The sequence below is a fragment of the Dendropsophus ebraccatus genome, chromosome 7, assembly GCF_027789765.1.
Source record: "Dendropsophus ebraccatus isolate aDenEbr1 chromosome 7, aDenEbr1.pat, whole genome shotgun sequence".
Taxonomy (NCBI): domain Eukaryota; kingdom Metazoa; phylum Chordata; class Amphibia; order Anura; family Hylidae; genus Dendropsophus; species Dendropsophus ebraccatus.
The window spans coordinates 25307141-25313268 of NC_091460.1; positions in this window are offsets into that span (position 1 = coordinate 25307141).

Consider the following 6128-nt stretch of genomic DNA (forward strand, 5'->3'; position numbering starts at 1 on the left):
CCCTGTTGTGTAAAGTCCCCCCACAGTAATAATGCCCCTGTTGTGTAAAGTCCCCCCACAGTAATAATGCCCCTGTTGTATAAAGTCCCCCCCACAGTAATAATGCCCCTGTTGTGTAAAGTCCATCCCCAACCACAGTAATTATGCCCCTGCTGTACTTCAGCATAAAAAAACATGATATTCACTAGAGCGAACCTGCATGCTCGAATTCATCCGAACCCGATCGTAAGATTAGCGGGGGCTGCTGAAGTTGGATAAAGCTGTAAGGTTATGTGGAAAACATGGATACAGCCAATGACTATATCCATGTTTTCCACATAGCCTTAGGGCTTTATCCAACTTCAGCAGCCACCGCTAATCAAATGCCGAACGATCGGGTTCGGTTGAACTCGAGCATGCTCGAGGTTCGCTCATCTCTAATACTCACCTATTTCAGGAAAGTAGTAGGTCCCTCCATCTTCTGGTCTCCAGCCTGTCAGCCCCGGGGACGGATCCTTCAGCAGGTGGGATGACATCATGTCATTGTGCCTGTTGGAGAAATCAGGTCCAGGGTGCTCATAAATAGAGCGTCAGGACACTGACAGGCCCTGCTTCTCTATCCTCCTTGTTATGTTCTGCCCGCTCACCATGCAGTGAGCGGGCTGAACATTACAGCGGTGGCAGCCACACACTTGACATCATCTGAATCAAATAAGTTTATCTTGGTCTCATCTGAACACAGAACATGGTTCCAGTAATCCATGTCTTTAGTCTGCTTGTCTTCTGGATTTCTTGTCTGTCATCTCTAGAAGAGGCTTCTATCTGAGATGACAGCCATGCAGGTTAATGTGCTGTGTGTGTGGCATGTTGTTTGAGCACTGACAGCACTCATAAAACCTCAAGATATGATGCAAACATGTCCAACTTCTTTGGTCCGCCATGGTGAGGTCTGTTTTGAGTGGAACCTGTCTTGGTAAACCGCTGTATTGTCTAGGCCACCATGCTGCAGCTCAGTTCCAGGGTGTTCCCAATCTTCTTACAGCCGGGGGCTAGGTTCACACGCTGTAACTGTGCGGCTGTATTTTTTATGCGGCTGTAAATGTGCGGGTGAAACTGCGGCCGTGGGAAAAAAATAGACATGCGGCTCAAAACATACGGTCATTTACTTGGAAATCTGGTTCAACTAAAAATAACAAATAAAATCTTAAGAAAGTGATGCAAACACCTCTGGATGCATCTGGGAAAGCAGGGAACTCAGTTTACATGAATCGCTATTACCGGGGTTTGCGATCCTCTGCAGTATAGCCGATGTCTCTCATGGTTAATATATTGAATTAATAAAACACATTTTCTTTCTAATAAAGTCCCTTTCATTGTTCAATAATTAAATGTAAACGATTTCATCATTTTGCAATTAAATATACTGTTAAAATAAATATATATAAATAAATGTATATTTATATATATATTTATTTTTTGACAGTATATTTAATTGCACAATGATGGATTCGTTAGAATTAAATTATTGAACAAAGAAACTGTGTTTTATTAATTAAATATTAATTAGTACAGGAAGCTCCAGTAAGCCGTTAATTCATATTCCCGGCAATAAAGCTTTCTGTACTAATCATCATTTTACTTTAATTAAAACATCAAATGTTTCTTCTAATTATGTTATGACAATAGCATTATTAGAAGAAACATTTAGAAATATATGTGCGCTCAGCTGATTGGCTGTTCGGCTGAGCGCACATATAATGAGCCGGTCCGCAGCCCAGTGACTTCATTGTGCTGCGGACCAGCGAAGAGGACACATCGGGGTGAGTATAGAGCTCTCCCCACCCCCTCCCCTGCACTGCACCCCTCCCAGCAAGGAAGGGGGGGTCACTTAACCCCTTCCTTGCTGGGATGGGTGCAGTCTGGCATCAGTCTGGCCCCCAAGGGGTTAAGGGGGATGCAATACATCCTCCCTTAACCCCTTGGGGGCCAGACTGTAAGCAGCGATCTGTAAAGATGCTGCATACTGTAAGGAGCACAACACCGCTCACAATGATGGGTGTTGTGCTCCTGTTTGTGTTTTTTTTGTGTGTTTCTCCCTTTTTGTTTTTCAGATATCAGTATCCTGTGGGTTACGTCGGATTCCATGGACTATGTCGATGACCAGCGGTTGTTGTTTTAATTTTTTTAATAAAATGGTCAATGAGGGGTGTGGGGGTGTTTTTATTTGAATAAAAAAAATTTTAAACTTGTGTCTTGTCTTTATTTCTTTACTTTATAGACTTAGTAGTGGAAGCCGTCTAATAGACGGAATCCATTACTAAGTTGGGGCCTAGTGTTAGCCGGTATAAAATGGCTAACACTAACCCCCCATTATTACCCCAGTACCCAATGCCACCAGGGGTACTGGGAAGAGCCGGGTGCCAGTGGTCCCGGAGCGTCAAAATTGGCGCTCCTGGACCGGGCGGCAGCAGGCTGGTAAGATTTAGGCTGGGGAGGGCCTAAACCAATGGCTCTTCCCACCCTGGTGTTACCAGGCTGCTGTCGTTTGGTTTTTAACCCGGCTGGTTATGAAAATAGGGGGGACCCTATGCGTTTTTTTTTTATTATTTATTTATTTAAAAAAAAACGCATAGGGTCCCCCCTATTTTTATAACCAGCCGGGTTAAAAACCAAACGACAGCAGCCTGGTAACACCAGGGTGGGAAGAGCCATTGGTTTAGGCCCTCCCCAGCCTAAATCTTACCAGCCTGCTGCCGCCCGGTCCAGGAGCGCCAATTTTGACGCTCCGGGACCACTGGCACCCGGCTCTTCCCAGTACCCCTGGTGGCATTGGGTACTGGGGTAATAATGGGGGGTTAGTGTTAGCCATTTTATACCGGCTAACACTAGGCCCCAACTTAGTAATGGATTCCGTCTATTAGACGGTTTCCACTACTAAGTCTATAAAGTAAAGAAATAAAGACAAGACACAAGTTTAAAATATTTTTTATTCAAATAAAAACACCCCCACACCCCTCATTGACCTTTTTATTAAAAAAATTAAAACAACAACCATTGGTCATCGACGTAGTCCATGGAATCCGACGTAATCCCCAGGATACCGATATCTGAAAAACAAAAAGGGAGAAACACACAAAAAAAACACAAACAGGAGCACAACACCCATCATTGTGAGCGGTGTTGTGCTCCTTACAGTATGCAGCATCTTTACAGATCGCTGCTTACAGTCTGGCCCCCAAGGGGTTAAGGGAGGATGTATTGCATCCCCCTTAACCCCTTGGGGGCCAGACTGATGCCAGACTGCACCCATCCCAGCAAGGAAGGGGTTAAGTGACCCCCCCTTCCTTGCTGGGAGGGGTGCAGTGCTGGGGAGGGGGTGGGGAGAGCTCTATACTCACCCTGATGTGTCCTCTTCGCTGGTCCGCAGCACAATGAAGTGACTGTACTGCGGACCGGCTCATTATATGTGCGCTCAGCCGATCAGCCAATCAGCTGAGCGCACATATAATTCTAAATGTTTCTTCTAATAATGCTATTGTGATAACATAATTAGAAGAAACATTTGATGTTTTCATTAAAGTAAAGTGATGATTAGTACAGAAAGCTCTATTGCCGGGAATATGAATTAACGGCTTATGGAGCTTCCTGTACTAATTAATATTTAATTAATAAAACACATTTTCGTGGAAATAAATTCAGTTTCGGTGTTCAATAATTTAATTCTAACGAATCCATCATTGTGCAATTAAATATACTGTCAAAAAATAAATATATAGATAAATATACATTTATTTATATATCTATTTATTTTAACAGTATATTTAATTGCAAAATGATGGATTCGTTAGAAATAAATTATTGAACAACGAAAGTGTCTTTATTACAAAGAAAATGTGTTTTAGTAATTTAATATATTAACTATTAGAGGCATCGGCATTCGGCATCATTGCCGGCTATTTTTGAAGTACTCCGTACGGACCGCCTGTCAATCCACAGCCGCATTTCCAGCCGCAAACAATGGTCTTGTTAATTTTTTACGGGTCCGTTTACGATCGGGCCGTAGATTCAGACATAGTGTGCACTGTGCAGCCGCATATCCTATACTTCCAAGCATACACACGAACCACCAAAAATACCGCCGCACAATTACAGCCGCAAATACAGCCGCACAGTTACAGCGTCTGAACCTAGCCTAAAGCAACAATACTTTTTTCAGATCCTCAGAGAGTTCTAGATGCTATAGTGAACTGCTAGTGACCAGAGTAAAAGAGTGAAAGTGATAACACAAAATGTAACACACCTGCTGCCCATTCACACCTGAGACCTTGTAACATGAATGACGAGTCACATGACACTGGGGAGGTAAAATAGCTAATAAGCACAATTTGTCCTTTTTCATTTATGGGTGTACTCACTTTTCTTACTAGGGGTTTAGACACTAACGGCCTTGTGTTAAGTTACTTTGAGTTCACATCATATTTACACAGTTATACAAGGTGTACAGGACTACTTTACATTACATTACAGGGTCATATGTTCAGTGTTGTCTTAATAAACTACTTTTTGTATTTAACTCCGTTCTCACCAGTATTACATAACATTTCGGGAAGAATATGCAGCCTAAAATACCAACACTTGAAGATATTATAGCAAATATTTCTACAAGAACTGTATTCTTCCCAGTAACACTCATATAGGCCGGGATAAAAGCCACCCAGACACTGCACACAACCAGCATGCTGAATGTGATGTTTTTAGCTTCATTAAAACTATCTGGTAAATTTCTGGCCAAGAAAGCAACAATAAAACTAACGGCAGCGAGTAGTCCCATATAGCCCAGGAGTATGGAGAAGGCCAGCATTGACCCTTCATTACACTGGAATATGATCTTCTCTTGATATAAGTGAGTGTTCTGTTCTGGGAATGGAGGAGATGTAGATAACCAGATGATACTGAGTAACACTTGAAGAAATGAACAGAAGAAGACAACACAGTTTGGGATTTTTACACCAATAAATTTTCTCCAGGAGCTTCCAGGTTTGGTGGCTTTGAAGGCCATGTAGACCATGATGGTTTTAGCCAGAATAGAAGAGATGGCTACTGAGAAGATGATCCCAAATGAAGTCTGGCGGAGCATACAGGTGATATGTGTAGGGCGACCCAGGAACAAGTATACACAGAGGAAACTCAACATGATGGAGACCAGGAGGATGAAGCTCAGGGTTTGGTTATTGGCTCTGACCACTGGAGTGTCTCGGAATAATATAAAGATGCCCAAGATTATAGATGTTTTAACAAAACAAGAGACAGATATAAAGGAGATGGCAATAACTGTTGGGTCACGATGATTGTAGGAAACATATTCTAAAAATTTCGGCACACACTGGTTCATGTCATTTGGCCATTGATCTTCTGGACATTTTTGACATGATGCGCTATCTAGAACAAGAGACATTGTTACACATAAATACATTATTCCGTTACAAAAACAGAATTATTTCTCCCCTAGGGGCATTCACATCCTGTTTTGGCTCTAAGACACAAGCATTCATACTATGTGCTGTGAACGTTTTTACACCTAAATGACCCAATAGTTTTTAATGACTTAGCATATATGGTGGATTAGGATCCTTCAATTTTATTTGGTTAACTTTTTTTTATAATTTTCATATATTTTTAGGCCATGTTCACATGGCGTAAGAGACTGGCCGTTCCATGACCCGGCTGGGACATTGAGCGGCCGGTCTCTGAAAAGATCATCCCGGCCGGTACTGCTGTACCGGCTGGATGATCTTTATGGCCGTAGAGTTCTAATGCGGGCGCATTAGCGCGCACCCACATCTGATCTTGCCACTGCACACTATGAAGCTTGCGGCTGGAGCTGCCAGCTTCATAGTGTGAACTGACATGGTTACCTACCGCCACTATTCACTGAATAGCGGCTGCAGAAAACTTGGGATCCCGGCCGGAGCGTATATGATGTGTATACACTCTGGCCAGGATCCCATAGAAAAACATTCAGGGTGTCTTGGCGTTCAAAGTACGGCCGTTGTTGCCGATGGCAACAACAGACGAACTTTTATGCTGTGTGAACATAGCTTTAATTGATTTTTTTTGTTGTTGTTGTTGTTTGCTTTACTTTATTTATT